Genomic DNA, 16,745 nt, shown 5'->3' with positions numbered 1-16,745 from the left:
AATCAAAATTTCAGTTCAATTTCAGTTCACAAATTGATTGTCTCCTTTGTGCAAGGCATAGGCTATGTTCATTAGGAAAAATGAGATTGGTAGGATTCAGCCTGTGATCTCGAGCACACAGACCTGTGAGGGAAGGCTCAGATGAATTATATAAATATTGTCCAACAGAGAGTGGGCGTGCGGTATATGCATTCCAAAACTGCAGTGGTTTGAAGGTGGCAATGGGACATTTGCTTAAGGCAGGTCTTCTGGATTCTCAGCACTATTGACATTTGGGCCAGATAATTCTTTGTTGTAGGGGGCTGTGCTGTGCATCATAGGGTAGTTAATGGCATCCCTGACTGATACCCACTAGATGCCAGTAGTATTTTCCCCTCCAGTAATCACCTCCAAAAATGTCTCCAAATATTGCCAAATGTCTCCAAGGTAGTAGAGAACATGCAAGTTCATCCCCAGCTGAGAACCACTGATTTAAGGTGTAAAGAGAAATTTCAAAAGCAATCATTTTTGAGGTGAACCTTACATTGCAGATGGGATTTTTTCAGGCAGGCAGGGAGATGTAGGGTATTTGAGGTGGAGCATACGGGGGCAGTTGGGAAATGCAAGTTATCCTGTAGATGGGGTAAGAAGTGGTGTGAGCTCTGGGACTTGGCAGGGGTGGGAGATTGAGCTGCTGCAGTGGATGGGAGTCCTTGAAGGTCAGATGTGGCGGTTTGAGCTCAGTTTGAGCAAGGAGAGGAATTTGAAATCAAGTGTGCAATGGCTATGGGTAGGGAGAGCCTTGAAGTAAAGATACCAGTTAGGAGTGGCTAATTTGAGTTACTTCACATAGACGGCCCCCTGGTTTTCACTCATTCTGTGAAGTACTTAGCCCACACATATTTATTGTGCCTCTGTTAAGCACTAAGCACTGCTCCAGCTGCTGGAGAGAGAACCGAGAACAAGACAGGTAAAGTCCCTATTTTCATGGAGAGTACATTCTAGGGGCGGGGGAGACAAACAATAAACATATAAAATGAAACTATCAAAATAATTTTAAAATAGGGCTTGAGGGGCACCTGGGTGGCTCAGTTAGTTAAGCATCTGACTCCTGATTTTGATCTCAGAATCTTGAGATTGAGCCTCGCATCCAGCTCCACAATCAGTGGAGTCTGCTTGAGATTCTCTTCCTCCCTCTCCCTCTGCCCCTCCCCCTGCTCATGCATGCATGCACTCTTTCTAAAATAAATAATAAATAAAATCTTGAAAAAAAATAAAACAGTATTTAAACTCCAAGACAGTAAACCAGTTATGTGATCTTTACTGACTAGAGAGGTTGCTAATATTAATGATATTATTTAGTGAGCTTAATTAGTGAACTTATTGTAATTAACTAAGACATTGAAACAATTTTGTTGCAATAAAATTGCATGTACATCAACATTTTTTTAGAAATCTCATCACTTGGTAGCCAAAAATGGAGAGGTAAAATAGATTGTATTTCTTCCCTTTTGACATATAGAAGTATTTGTTATGAAGAATATTTCTTTGTAAAATTATTCATTGGAAAGAGGTTTTACTTGTATGGCTACTTGGGACATTTGGACAATTCCTTTTATTTTATTTTATTTTATTTTATTTTATTTTATTTTATTTTATTTTATTTTATTTTATTTTATTTTATTTTTTAAAAATATTTTATTTATTCATTCATGATAGACATAGAGAGAGAGAGAGAGAGAGGCAGAGACATTGGCAGAGGGAGAAGCAGGCTCCATGCAGGGAGCCTAATGCGGGACTCAATCCCGGGACTCCAGGATCACGCCCTGGGCCAAAGGCAGGCACTGAACGGCTGAGCCACCCAGGGATCCCTGGACAATTCCTTTTAAAACAGTGGCACCGATTACAAGAGAAGAAGAACAAAGGCATCTAACATGTGCTGGGTTCCTAACACAGGCCAGCTGTTCTTCTGGGCACCTGTTCTTAGTTTTTATCACATCTGAGTCCAGGCCACCATCATCTCTCGCAACAGCCTTTACCAGGGCCTTTGACCTTCAGTTTTGTCCCTTTTCAATACACTATAGGTTTGTTAAACAAAAAGACTGTGTCTGTTTTCATTGTTAAAAATCAGCAATGGCTCCACGTTGCCTTACGATCCAGGATCAATTCCTAACTAGGGCCACAGAGAATTTCTTCAGGTCCTTGATGGGACCGTGCTCTCTTCTTGCCTCCTCTGAGCCTTTCTGCCTGCCTGGAGGCTCTCCCCTTCATTCTTCACTCCACAGCTCACCTAGTTAACTCCCATTCATTCTTCAGAATTTACCTAACAGTGATTTCCTTAGGGGAGTCCTACCTGATTTTCCCAGGTCCAATTTAGACACCATTGCAGTATGCAAGTGATACACTTTCTTCTTGTACAGTGGTAACACTGGTTACTCTGTTTCATGAATGCTCACTTCTCTGGATTCTTGAAGGTTTGCCCTCATGGGCTCAGCAGGTGACACAGGGCCTAGCATAATCACGAAATATTTGTGGGGTGAATCAGTAGGCAATAATGCATTTTAGAAATTAAAAGTCTGGTGCAGAAAGAGCCTGCATTGCTTGCTCAAGGTCACAGAACTATAAATAGTGGATCTGTACCTGTGGGGCTTCAAAACCTAGGTTCTCTCTATACACCAAGGGAATCTGTGTATTCTGCGGAGCTCTGTAAGAGCATTAGAGAGACTTGACTTAGTTTCCATGTAGCCTTGCTGAGAGGCGTTCAATAAATACTCATTATTTATCCAACAGGAAACAAGACCCTGACTTTAGCATTCTCTTTCATTAATGTACCTCTGTGATGATCACCAGCCTTGAATCATCAAGGCTCGAGTCCTCTCTGTTCATAGTGAATGAAGCCTTAGCATTTGAAAGATCTAGATTTTGTTTTTCACTTGCTTGCTTCATTAATATTCCATTAGACCCTTATTCAAGCTTTTGGTACGCTTCACTGCCTTCCTCCACCCCCATTCTGTTATAATGTCAGTCTGCAAATCCATATAGGGATAAATAAAAAGCTATGCAGTAAGTAATAATGCATAATTGAAATTGTTAAAATATTCAGTATGTTTTTTAATGGATTTCTAAAATTACAATACCTTTTATTCATTATTTACCATTCATTTAGTCCTCATGTGTTTTTTGTAGTCACTAAAATGCAAAGTAGTTATATAGAGGAATTTTGTCCTATTATTTACCTGCATTCCTAATTTTTTTTTTTTGAGAGAGAGGGACAGAGACAGAGAGACAGACACACACAGAGAGAAAATGCATGAACAGGAGTGTGAGTGGGGTGGGGAAGAGGAACAGAGGAAGGAGGAGAGAAAATCTCAAGCAGGTTCCATGCCCAGCACAGAGCCTGACATGAGGCTTGATCTCACGACCCTGAGATGAAATCAAAAGTGGGATGCTTAACTGAGTGAGCCACCCAGGTACCCCACCTGCATTCCAAAATTTAAGCTCATTCCTAATTTTATGACTTGTAATAAATAGCAACATGGGGTTTTTTTTGCACATATAGAAATTTAAAGGACAATTATGAAACAAAATGTTTCAAATAGTATAATGCTGAAACTCTTTAAAAATATTAATGGCCCTTCACAATGGGTGTATATTGATTGTATCAAAGAAATCTAAAGGTTTTTTTTCCTTCATGTCTTGGGCTTTTAATATTATCAGTTATGGCCAGTGTACTTGGGTTTGCATGCCAGTCTCTGGTGTATAATCTTCACTGGGAAGATGCATGCACTTATACTAACTACCTATATTAAGTTGGATTTGTAGACGTAATAATAATGGCAAATATTTGTTATTGCCTGGGTTCTGCTTGTTACAGTACCTAGGCTATTTTCATACACTGTCTCATTTACTCTTCACAATTCTTAAATTAGTACAATTAAGTTTTAATGTGTTTCCTGATGAATTTTATTAAACATTTAAGGAAGACATAATACTGATTCTACATAAGCTCTTTCAGAATATAGCAAAGATGGATACCCCTTCCAACTCATTTCATGAGAGCATAATTACCCTACTCCTAAAACTAGACAAAGATGTTACAAGAAAAGACCCTCAACCAATACCTGTCATGAACATATATGAAAATATCTTCAACACAATACTAGCAAATTGAATAAAAAAAATTTATAAAAGCCATAATACATAATAACCAACTTTATCCTGGGAATGCAAAGCTGTTTCAACATTTGCAAATCAATAAATGTAATGTATCCTATCAGTAATCTAACAGATACAGAAAATCCATATTATAAAATTTAGCACTTACTTTTGATTTTTTACACACTCTCAGCAGTCAGAATAAAAGAGAACTTCTTATAAAGAGCATCTCCAAAAACCTTATAGCTAAAATAATATTTAATGTTGAATAGTTTAATGCTTTCCCCTTAATACTGGGAACTAAGCAAGGATTTCTACTTTAACCATTCCTATTCAAAATTATTTTAGAAACCATGTCCAATGTAATAAAGCAAGAAAAAAGTGAAAGTCTTCCATATTGAAAAGAAAAAACAGAACTGTCTTTATTAACGGATTACATAGTCACATAGTTGGAAAGTCCCAAAGAATCCACACAAAAATTTGCTAAAACTAATATACAAAAGTCAAATTCTTATGTGCTAGCAATAAATAGTTGGAATTCAAATTTTAAAAATAACCAATTTCAATAGCACACAAAAAGAAATACTTATAAATCTAGCAAAATGTACAATATTTTATTTTGAAACCTATAAAGCACTGATGAAGGAAGTTAAAAAAATCTAAATAAATGGAGAGCTATCCTGTGTTCATAGATTGGAATACTCAGTATTATAATGATATCAGTTTCCCTCAAACTAATTTGTGAATTCAGTGCATCCTGATCAAAATCCCAGCTGATTTAAATATATATGTGTGTGTATTAAATATATATGTGTGTGTATATATATATATATGAATCAACAAGCTGACTCTTAAATGTTTATGAAAAGACAAGGAACTAGGTTAGCCAGAACTCTGAAAAAGAAAAGCTGGAGGATTCACATTTACTTTATTTCAAAATTGACTCTAAAGCTACAGGAATCAAAACAAAGTCGTATTGGCAAGAAGATAAACATATAGAAGATGGAAAAGAATAAATATTCTAGAAATAGACCTATATATATATGGCCAATTGATTTTTGGAAAATGTTCAGAGGCAACTCAATGGAGAAAGAACAGTCTTTTTCACAAATGGTACGCAGATCTTTGGATATCCGAATGCAAAAACAAAACAAATAAAAACAAAACAGCTCCCCCAAAACCAAAAAATTCTTGATCCATACCTTTACACTGTATGCAAAAATTAACTTCAAATGAATCCTAGAAGTAATTGTAAAACATAATACTATAAATCTCCTGGAAGAAAATATAAGAGAAAATACTTGTGAAAAGATTTCTTAAATATGAAATCAAAAGAATGTTCCCTAAAAGAAAAACTTGACAAATTGTACCTTGTTAAAATTAAGACCTCGTGATTAGACACCAGTAAGAAAGTGAAAATCAAGCCAAAAACTGGGAGCAAGTATTTACAAAATTCTTATTCAGTAAGGGACTTGAGTGCATAATATATGAATAAGTCTCAAAACTCACAAAGTAGAAAACAACCCAGTAACAAATGGACAAGATATTTGAATAGACACTTCATCAAAGAAAGTATATGAATGACAAATGAGCAGAAGAAAAGATATTCAACATAATTCCTTGTTAGGGCAATGGAAATTAAAGCTACAAGTGTGTTTGTTGTCCATTTCACTCATGTAGATGGGAATCTATTGTATAGTGGGTTCATTTATGGGAGATTAAAACAGGAATGGACTGAAGATTACTCCCACTAGAGTAGTAAAATAAAATACACACTGACAATGCCAAATGCTGACAAAGGTATGGAATACTGGAACTACATTGCTGATGGAAATGCAAAATGGTACTTTGGAAGACACTTTGGCAGTTTCTTATAAAGTTTAACATCTATTCATCATTGATCTTGATCCTAGATATTTACCCAAGTGAAATGAAAACCCATGTTTACACAAAAACCTGTATGCAAATGTTTCTGTGGGCCTTATTCATATCTCCAAAAGTTGAAAGCATCCCAATGTCTTCCACCTGGTGAATGAATAAACAAATTGTGGTTCATTTATACAGTGGAATTATACTCAATAATAAAAAAGGAACAAACTACTGATAAACTCAACAAGGATTAATTTTAAATGCATTATGCTAAGTGAAAGCAGCCAGATATAGAAACTACATACTGTATGGTTATATTTCCATGACATCTGGAAATAACAAAAAAAAAAAAAAAAAGTGTTGCTGGGCCTACAGTCAGGGGAAGGGTTGATGGCAGATGGGCCTGGGGAATTTTGGGAGTGGGAGAAATTGTTCTGCATCCTGACTGTGATGTGTTGTTGATGTTTGCCAAACTTGCAGAATTACACACCAAAAAGGGTGAATTATACTGGATGCAAGTTAAACCTTAACAAAAGATTTTAAAAGAATTTAATGTGTTGCCTCTCCAGGTTACTTTTCCACATCATCTAGACTTGTTTCTGACTTGGTTTCCCTGCCTTGGCAACCCCTACACTTGTCTTCAGTAACTGGCTCTTCTTCAGCTCCCCCCATTGGTCTCTGAATGGGCTCTAGCTCCTAGTAATTGACTCTGGCTCCACTAGGCGCTGTCCTCCTCTGATCAAATGGGCAGAATTGACTTCCCCAGAGCCAAACATTAGCAAATCCGATGTTTTGATCTCATTATACTCTGCACCAGAGCCAGTGAACGGCAGTTTCTTACATTTTTCTTGTTTACCTACAACAGGGTAGATGCCGTCCACCTTTCTTCTTGCATTTGTTTGCTTCCACAGGCTCACCCTTGCCACTGAATGATGATGTCTAGTTTTCTTGTTCTTTCTCTAGGTTTTTAGTGTACACAGTGTGCCCATTGTCCATTTGGGGCATGCAGATGGAAAGTTTATTGAGTGGTGTTTTCAATCATGGGAGACTAAAGTTGTGATTCTCTGAACAGTTCTGGTACTTGGAAGTCATGGTGCTCTTTCTGCAACGCTGTAAATATATTGATATATTAAGCTTAAGATAAATAAACATGTAGGTTTGTTCTAAGTCAGGCCCTATACCGGATTCTAGTAATGATAAACTGTATTAAATACTAGTGGTATAAGAAAAAAAGTAATAAAAAGTTAAAATGAGAAGATTACGACCACTCCTTTTTTTTCTTCTGTGACATGAAAAACCATTGCCTTGCTGTTTTAGTAGTGGAATGTTTCCATCCGCTATGAAACCACTGTTTCATAGGAGCAGAATTTGGTGACTAGTGAAGCCTGAAAACCATATATTCTTACAACTGAATCTTCTTTTGGGAAAGCAGATTATGATTAGAGCCAGACTTTTTTAGGTAAAAAAAGTTATTAAAAGGTGGTGGGGTACTAATAATAACTATTCCAGGATATCAGGTATAAACTAAAACCATTCCAGGAACATAGGCTATATGATGATCCTAGTTACATGGCACAGGTAGGATATACAGATATTCAGTAATCATTCATATTCACTCTTAAAAATGTGTAAGCAGTTCATCCATTTTTCTTCATGAATTGCATGGCACACTGCTATGAGCATACTTGGCCGTAATTCCTAGTCAACATCTATAATTTTCTCTTTTTTTCCTGTTCAAGCTCTAACAATGCAAATGAATATGAGTTGATACTTCTCAAGTATTTTACTGTGCATGTAAATCACCTCAGGATTCTGTTAAACTGCAAATTCTGGTTCGGTTGGTCTGGGGTGGGACCTGAGCTTCTGCATTTCTAGCAAGTTCCCAAGTAATGCCAATACCAGTCTTTGAAAAGCAAGGCTCAAGAGGAAACCTTTGAAAGTCACTGGCCAGTTTGGGAACTTGGATTGTTGGTAACACAAAGCACCTGATTGTTCATATGGCAATGACATATGGCTAGACAAGTACTGAGGCACTAAAATAGATATCTGTTGATTTGTAATAATTATATGTTTTGATCTAACAAAAAAGAGTGAGAAAAAATTCACTCTACATTTCTTGATATCTATGCATCCAAGGTCAGGTAAGACCATTCACTGTTTCTCTTTAGTGTAAGAAAGCTTGCAGCAAATAGTTATATTCACACACACACACACACACACACGAAAGGAAGAAAGAATGAATGGGTTATTTTGTGAGGTTTCTCTTAGAGTAATTCTGTTTATTTATTTATTTTTAAAGATTTATTTATTTATTCATAGATACAGAGAGAGAGGCAGAGACACAGGAAGAGGGAGAAGCAGGCTCCATGCAGGGAGCCGGATGTGGGACTCAATCCTGGAACCCCAGGATCATGCCCTGAGCCAAAGGCAGATGCTCAACCACTAAAACCAGGGCGTCCCATCTCTTAGAGTAATTTAAAAAAATTTTTTTATGATAGTCACACACACAGAGAGAGAGAGAGAGAGAGAGAGAGAGAGGCAGAGACATAGGCAGAGGGAGAAGCAGGCCCCATGCACCGGGAGCCCGACGTGGGACTCGATCCCAGGTCTCCAGGATCGAGCCCTGGGGCAAAGCAGGCGCCAAACCGCTGCGCCACCCAGGGATCCCTCTTAGAGTAATTTTAAAGAAAATGTTTTTCTGCTTCAGATATTAAATGAGAATATTAGTTCTAGTATAACTTGTTGCAGGTTGATAACTATGACCAAATGAAAATTGTGACTTTAAACACACACAGACACACATACTGACAGAGACACAAACAGACACAGACAGACACACACACATACACCCTAGAACAACAGAAATATGTTCTACAGGAATTCTAGTTGGATCAAACTTCCCCACATCTTCTGCATTTAGCACAGTGTAGAGGAAGTTCTGCTGGATGGTTTTGGAATCTGAAAAATGAATCACAAATGTAACAAGTCAAATTGCTGAACATACAGAAACCCCACACAGAGAAGTGAGGACTGTGCTAAATTACATTAATGACCTGTCCTACACTGAATTATTACGCGCATTCTTCATATTGTTATCCCCCTTTTATCAGTTTTAGACACATGCAGTTATATGCTAAGTGCTTCCTGGTTCTGTTTTACTATGACTTTAGGCATACTAACTAGTTAATTCCTAAGAAAGAAGAAAAGGTAGTGATGTCAAATAAATAACAAGTAACAGTGAAAGACAATTGAATCATTTTCTTGCAAATGTGACTTTCAGTGTCTTAGTTTCCTATCAGTTTATACATTTGCTCAGCCCTGCCACTTTTCCATTAAAATGCAAACCCTTTTATAGAAGACAAAAGGAGTGATTTAGATATTGAAGTAAAATCTTTAAATTCCACAATCAAAATTCACGGTAATTGCACAATAACACTGGTAACCATACATGCTACGTCTAGTAGTTACGTAAAACAAGTCAAAGGCTGACAGCATTTTTTTTTAAGATTTTATTATTCATGAGAGACACAGAGAGAAAGAGAGAGAGAGAGGCAGAGACACAGGCAGAGGGAGAAGCAGGCTCCATGCAGGGAGCCCGACATGGGACTCAATCCCGGGTCTTCAGGATCACGCCCTGGACTGAAGGCGGCGCTAAACCGCTGAGCCACCTGGGCTCCCCGGCTGATAAGTTTTTAAAGATCTTTTATGACAGATTTTTAATTAATAGATGAAAACAATAGACCAAAGCTGTTAAAATACTAGCCTAACTATAAACTAGTTAGTGACAAAGGTAGTCTTGAAATCCAAGTTTCTTCATTCCTAGTTCAATATTGTTTTTATATTGTTTCCTCATTGTTTATATTTTACATTGCATATTTTTAAAATTTTCAGAACATCAGTAAGTTTTATAAATTTTAATTTAAAGAAGAGCAGAAAATATTTTCATAATAATCAGTGAGGTACTAAGAATGCAACTAGATCTCCAAAACGTGCATTGAATTTGCTCCAGATTTACTAAAACAATTTCTTTTTTTTTCTGAGTATAACATAACTCAATAATTATATACATTACAAAATGCTCACTATAGTAAGTGTAGTTACCATCTGTTACCTTACAAACTTCTTACTAGATTATTCAGTATATTCCCTGTGCTGTACTTCTCTAATCTTTGTGATTTATTTATTGTATAAATGGAAGTTTGTAGCTTTTAATCCCCTTCACCTATTTCACTCATCCCTTCTCCCCCTTTCCCTTAGGTAACCACCAGTTTGTTCTCTGTATTCATGAATCTGTTTCTGTTTGCTTGTTCATTTGTACTGTTTTTTAGATTCCACATTTAAGTGAAATTACATGGTATTTGTCTTTCTCTGACCTCTTTTATTTAGCGTAATACTCTGTAGGTTCATCTATATTTTTGTGAATGTCAAAATTTCTTTCTTTTTAGGCTGAGTAATATTTCATTGTGTGTGTGTAACCTTATCTATTCATCGATTGATGGGCATGCATGCTCTTCCATATCTTGCCTATTGTAAATAATGCTGCAATAAACATAAGGGTACATTTATCTTCAAATTAATGTTTTCATTTTCTTTGGATAAATATCCAGAAATGGAATTACTGGGTCACATGGTATTTCTATTTTTAATTTTTTGAGGAACCTGCATGCTGTTTTTCATAGTGGCTGCATCAATTGACATTCCCACCAGCAGTGCATGAGGGCTCCCTTCTCTTTACATCCTCAATGACACTTGTTATTTCTTGTCTTTTTGATACTAGCCATTCTGACAAAATTGTTTCTTTCTACTACTTTGACCAGGTCTGTCACCCTCCAAAGAAATAGACTAGGGGAATGTTGACACCTGCTTTCAATCGTCCATGGACTTTTTATTACAGAAGTAGAGGAAAGAGGAAAGGAGCTGAATTTTCATTTTATTGTAGATCTGTTGCCTAATTTTCCTTGACAGGCCCTGTATGCAGTCTATGGACAACTCTAGGGATATGTTCATTTCCAAGGTGACTTTAACTCGTGTGAAAATGTTGAAATACAACTTGGCAGAGGGGAGTGACACGGTATATGGTGGCTGTGGGTAGCGCTGTGAACCTTTTGTAGATGATGGCCTGTACATGATGTATATATCACTGTTCTAATTATATTGGTCATAGTTGGCTCAACCCTGTTGAAAAGGAGCTGGCCAAAGTGCTGAAAAGCCTGGCTGGTCCAACAGAAAGCTCTTGAATAGCACTTCTTGAACTTATTTGATCATGGAGCAATTAAAGCTAAATCCAGTGGACAATGATCAATTCTCATATTTTTAGTTCCCTGTCAGCAACTTTTTGACATGATTGATCATTAGCTCCTTGTGGTAATTGCTAAGATAACTGTCTCTCAGCTCCAAGATTACTTTTCTATATTCTGCTTATATTGATATTGATGGGACTACAAACTAGATTTCTGAGATGGCTCCATGTTAGGTTCTGCCAATGGGAGGTGCTAGAGGGAGACTGAGAGTCTGGTGGAGGAAGAATGGGCTTGCTCCTCCTGAGTCACTTCCTATTGGCTTTCTGTCCACATGTGGTTCTCATGAGTGTCATGACTTAAACATCTTCACTCCAGAAGTGACCATTCCCTTCTGTTGCCACATATTATTACAGTTGGCAGTTGTTTCAATACTTGCAGGACCTGCCTATACTGGATCGAATAGTGTCCCTTTAAAATTCATGTCTTGCCAGAACCTTAGTATGTGACCTTATTTGAAAATACAGTTTTTGCAGATGTAATTAGTTGAGATGAGGTTTTACTGGATTGGCCCTAAACCCAATGACTGCTTTCTTTATAAGAAGACCATGTGAAGATAGAGCCTGGGATCAGAATAATGTGTCTTGAGGGCCAAGGAATGCCAAGGATTCCTGGCAACAACCAGAAATTAGGAGAGAGGCATGGGATAGATCCCCTTCAGAGCCTTCATGGGGAGCATGGCCCAGCTGACCCCTTAATTTCAGGCTTCAAGTCTCCAGACTGTAAGAGGATGAATTTCTGTTGTCTTAAGCCACCAGGTTTGTGGTAATTTATATGGCAGCCCTGGGAAACCAATACACTGCCTCATCATAGCATCCTCAGAGACCTAATACCAGGTGGCTGACAGCATCTTATTAGGAAAATGTTCCCAGACCCACAAAGTCCCTCCTTTGAACTCAGAAACACCAGCACCAATTGAGCAGCACCTGCTTATCTGGAGTCTGAGCTCAGCTCAGTGGGGCCCTGCCTCTAAGCTTATTTGAGAATTGAAACACCATTCCTTTGGTCCCCCAGACCTAGAGGTCATAGTTTTTTTCTTGCAATTCCTTATAGTTCTATTTTCCCCTTTTATTACCTGGTTAACAATTTCATACTTGATAAATATTTATCAAGAATTCAAGAATTTATCAAGAATTCAATTGAATTCTCTCAATTGAGTCTCCTCACTGGTTCTTGACTGACACATACCTCCCTGAAACTCTCCTCATTAAATCTCAGTGAAATTACTGTCTTGGGCCCCTTCTGCTTATCCATCTACTCTACTAGTTTATCCTCTTTTCTCCAACCTCTTAACCTTTCAGTTATCCAGAGTTCAATCCCCCCTCCCTTCTCTCCACTCTTCTTTATTCTCTTCTCTGCCTACATTAAGTCCCTTGGTGATCTCATACATGCTTATTACTTAAAAATCTCCTGTACTGTTGACTTTCAAATGTATATAACTTTGACTGAGACCTCTGGCCCCTGTACTTCAACTACATACTCAGCATCTCTATTGGATGTCTAATCAGTAGCTAAAATTTAATGTGTCCAAAACCTGAACTCTTGATCCCCCGCTATCCAAACTTGCTGCTTCTGCACCCACCCCCATTGCAGTTGATTAAAAAAAAAATCCATCCTTCCCATTCCTCTCTGCCCTCTCACACTCCACATCAGGAAGTCTTTGTGCCTCCACTTGCAAGTCATATCTGGAATCTGATCATTTCTCACCACCTCTACTGCTGCCCCCAACCCCTGTCTGAACCTCCTGATTTACTAAAGTAGTTTCCTGCCTGGTATCTGGTTCTATTCTGGTTCTCTAGGATCTATCCCAGCAAGGCAGCCAGAAAAAATATCTTAAACTGAAGTCAGATCATGTCCCTTCTCTGCTCAGATCCCTGCGCAGTTCCTCTCATACTCAGAGTAAGGCTGAAGTCCTTACTAATGTCCATGAGGCTTTACATCAACTGATCCTTGTTACACTTCTGAGTTTATCTTCCACTTTTCCCTATTACCACTCTATTACAACCATTCTGGCCTCCTTGTTTGTTGTTCCTTGAATATGCCAAGAATGATCTTGACTTAGGGATTGAGTTCTGTCTGCTGCCCCAAACATTCTTTCTCCATATATCCTCTTGGATGACTCTCCTCTCCTTTAAGTCATTGCCCCAATCTTATCTCAATGAAGCCTAACCTGAATTCCCTAATTATTAGTACAGCCCATCCCTTTCTCATTCTCTATCCTCTTTGCCTTACTATTTATCTTTCATGGCATAGATTATCTTCTAATAAACTAGGTTATTTATTTTAGTATGTTTATAATTTATTGTCTTTCTCCCCCTGCTAGCATGAAAACTCCACAAGGCAGGGATCTTACTTGTCATTGTTGCATCTTGGGTGCCTAGAATAGTGGCTGACACATAGCCGAAAGGCTTAAAATAAATATCTTTTGTATGTTAAAAGCATGAATGTATTTGCAGATCACTAATAGATGCTCAAGAAATGAGCTAAACACTTGAGTTAAAGTAGTTCAGAAAAATGAATACATAAAGGAATTAATACTGCCAGAGATGACCAAATAATCCAAAGGAAAAATAAACACTTATAACAGTAGGTTTCTTAGGAAAATCAGTAAGTGATCCAAAAATGGAATAATTAATGTTTCAAAGTACTCTAACTTGAGAGCAACAGAGTGTTGCAAAATGTGAAGATTACAAACTTTTTGCCTAATTCCAACAACTTGAGAGTAATGAGGCCTTGTTGCTTTTGTGAATTCTGCATGTTTAATATACAACAACACCTATTAATATTCCTTCAACCTCTATTCCACTGAACATAGTTTATGAAATGCTGCCATCAAATAATGGGTTGGCACAGAAGTCCACTTGCTATTTAGACATAACAAGCAAATAACACCTCAAGCACTCAGTTTTCAGTAACATTTTCATTCACTACTATGGCAGTTAAGAATTGATTACATAAAATATGTGAGGAGTATTTGAAAATCCATAAAGGAAGCAATTTTATCAAAAGAATGAATTTTTACAGTGTTTTGTTAAGATCAGCCATTTAAAAATAATGTTTAATTCTTGAAAAACATAAAATATCTGCAGATCCCTTTAAACTTTACATCATGTGCAAAAAAATGCATTCTCAGGAAAGGTCATGCACATTTAGCCTACACAACACAGTAGGCAAGTGTTGAAGATATTTGGTTTTCAAGATACTTTTTTGGAGGTATTTTTGTCTACATTGAATGTAGAAAGCCTTTTTATAAATTAAAGAGCCAGTGACCCATGATCAACAGAGGGCAGGGTACTGACAGAAGATTATGTGATGTGAAAGCAGCTTAAGGATTTTTTTTTAGCATTACGAAAGCATCTTTAAAAATTCTTGCTTTTGAAAAAGTACTAAAAGACATGAAAGTAAACAATAATATGAAAATAATAAATTGACTTCTGTTCTATAATGCGGTCCATAAAGAGGGCTAACATGAGAATGAGGTCCTCTATGTTGGTACAAAGAGGAATATAAAGAGAGGGATTGAGGCAAAAGAATTGAAAAGAGACGCACGGAAGGGCAATGAAAGGAATATGAGAACAGAGAGTGTGGTTCAGACACTAAGCTTATCGGAAATGAAAGACATGGGCAACATTTGCAGAACTTGCTCTAAAGACTTATTTTAATTTCTTTAATTTTACATGATTTTTTTTAAAGCACAGGGGCACCTGAGTGGCTCACTTAGTTGAGCATTGGGCTCTTGCTTTTGGTTCAGGTCATGATCTCTGGGCCCTGGTATTGAGCCCCATGTTGGCTTGTGCTCAGAGGGGAGTCTGCTTAAGGATACCCTCTCTTCCTCTCCTTCTGCCCCCCTCCATGCTCGCTCTCTTTCTCTCTCTCTCTCTCTCAAATAAATAAATATTGCAAAAAAAAATTTAAGCACAAGTGTCCTTGAAATTCTGTTTTTCACCATATTAGAGGGAAAAACCTTTCTGCTCTGGAAGAATGATATATCTATATCCTGTAGAGTAAAAAAGGTTTCTTTTCATTGGATAACCTTAAAATCATTTAACTTTTTGGGCATAAAAGGCATATTTTGATTTTAAGCTGAAGCTTTAAATCATCTGTTGGTACCTGACCTAGGGATCAAATAGAAATAAAATGTGGGTTGAGTATTCCATCTTAAAGCAAACAGAGAAAATTTGTTACCTGGGGGAATTGAAGTGAAAAAAATTCATTTGGTTGTCTGTCATTTTGTAGACAGAGAAGAGGTTGACTAACTAATGAGCTATGTGTTTGTGTTGGCTTCTTGTTTTCACCATTGTCCTGTTGACTTTAGAGACAAAGCAATTAACCCTAGGAAATTAATAGACCTCGAATCTATCAATTAGGTGTGTGTGTGTGTGTGTGTGTGTGTGTGTGGAGTTCTTAGGATTTTCTATATCTAATATATAGGAAACAAATACAATGGTTTCAACAGAGAATGCTGTTGAACAGAAAGCAGCTGTGTGAGCATGTCAGTGCAGCCGGAAGGGCCAGTGGGGAGCAGAGGAGGACATCAGGGGCATGGAGTATCCCTGATAGGCCCTTTCGGAGGCAGCAGGAAGTGGGGCATGGAAGTCTGTGGCAGCGCAGCTTGCATAGGAATACACGAGGGTAGAATTTCTGTGTTTGCACGCCAAGTGAGTAGGCAGGCTGCCTTTCAAGTCAAGGCATGATCCCAAAGGATCTATTAATCTAACTCAGCAGACCTTCAAGGTTTGTGAAGTTAACATTTGGGACTGGACAATAAAAAGCAGTCCTGCAAGCCTCTAAATTGTAGTAACCGTGCTGGTGGATCAGAGAGCTGCGAGGCTGTCGTGCAGAAGTGCCCTCTGGGGGTGTGAGCAGCGTGGCAGCCCGCTGGTACTGATGCTGGTAAGGAGCTCCATTGATCTCCATTTGCTTCTTAATATGCATTGGGTGGAGAAATAGAAACCGAGTTCTGGAATTTGGGATGGGCTGAAGCACACTGGAAAGCAGGCACAGTGTTGCCCGCTGCCCTAAAGATGCTAAAACCATGAGTGTTTGGAGTTCAGCCCCACTGGGCAGCTGAAAGAGGACAGACTTCCTCAGTTTCGCATGAGTTGGGACTGGCCTTCTGTGACTCTGGGCCATCCCGACACATCAGTCTCCATTTCTTTGTCTATGAAATCTGCTCTAAGTACAAGGGAGGACCCTAGGAGGTCACGTGTGTGAAATGACTTTCAAACGTTAACGTCCTCTACAGGGGACGTGGCAGGACGCCATCCCGCACGCAGGGGATGGAATCCCGCCTGTGTTGCGATTTCTGTATTCCGTACCAAGAGAGGAAACAAGCACCGAGGGAGGGACAAAGAGAACAGATAAACCTTATTGATTCCATCGACATTTAGAAAACCTTTTAGGATCTTTTAAGTCATTGGGGCCAGGTGACGTCCGAAGTCAAGA

At 38.1% G+C, this 16,745-nt stretch overlaps 1 protein-coding gene across 1 annotated transcript in view; it reads left to right on the top strand.

The window, feature by feature from the left end:
* SV2C (synaptic vesicle glycoprotein 2C) overlaps positions 1 to 16,745 on the top strand; it is a 202,996-nt gene that overhangs the window by 15,982 nt on the left and 170,269 nt on the right. The window lies entirely within an intron of this gene.

This window comes from Vulpes vulpes, chromosome 14 (assembly GCF_048418805.1).
Source record: "Vulpes vulpes isolate BD-2025 chromosome 14, VulVul3, whole genome shotgun sequence".
NCBI lineage: Eukaryota > Metazoa > Chordata > Mammalia > Carnivora > Canidae > Vulpes > Vulpes vulpes.
This window is presented reverse-complemented; position numbering and strand designations above follow the sequence as displayed.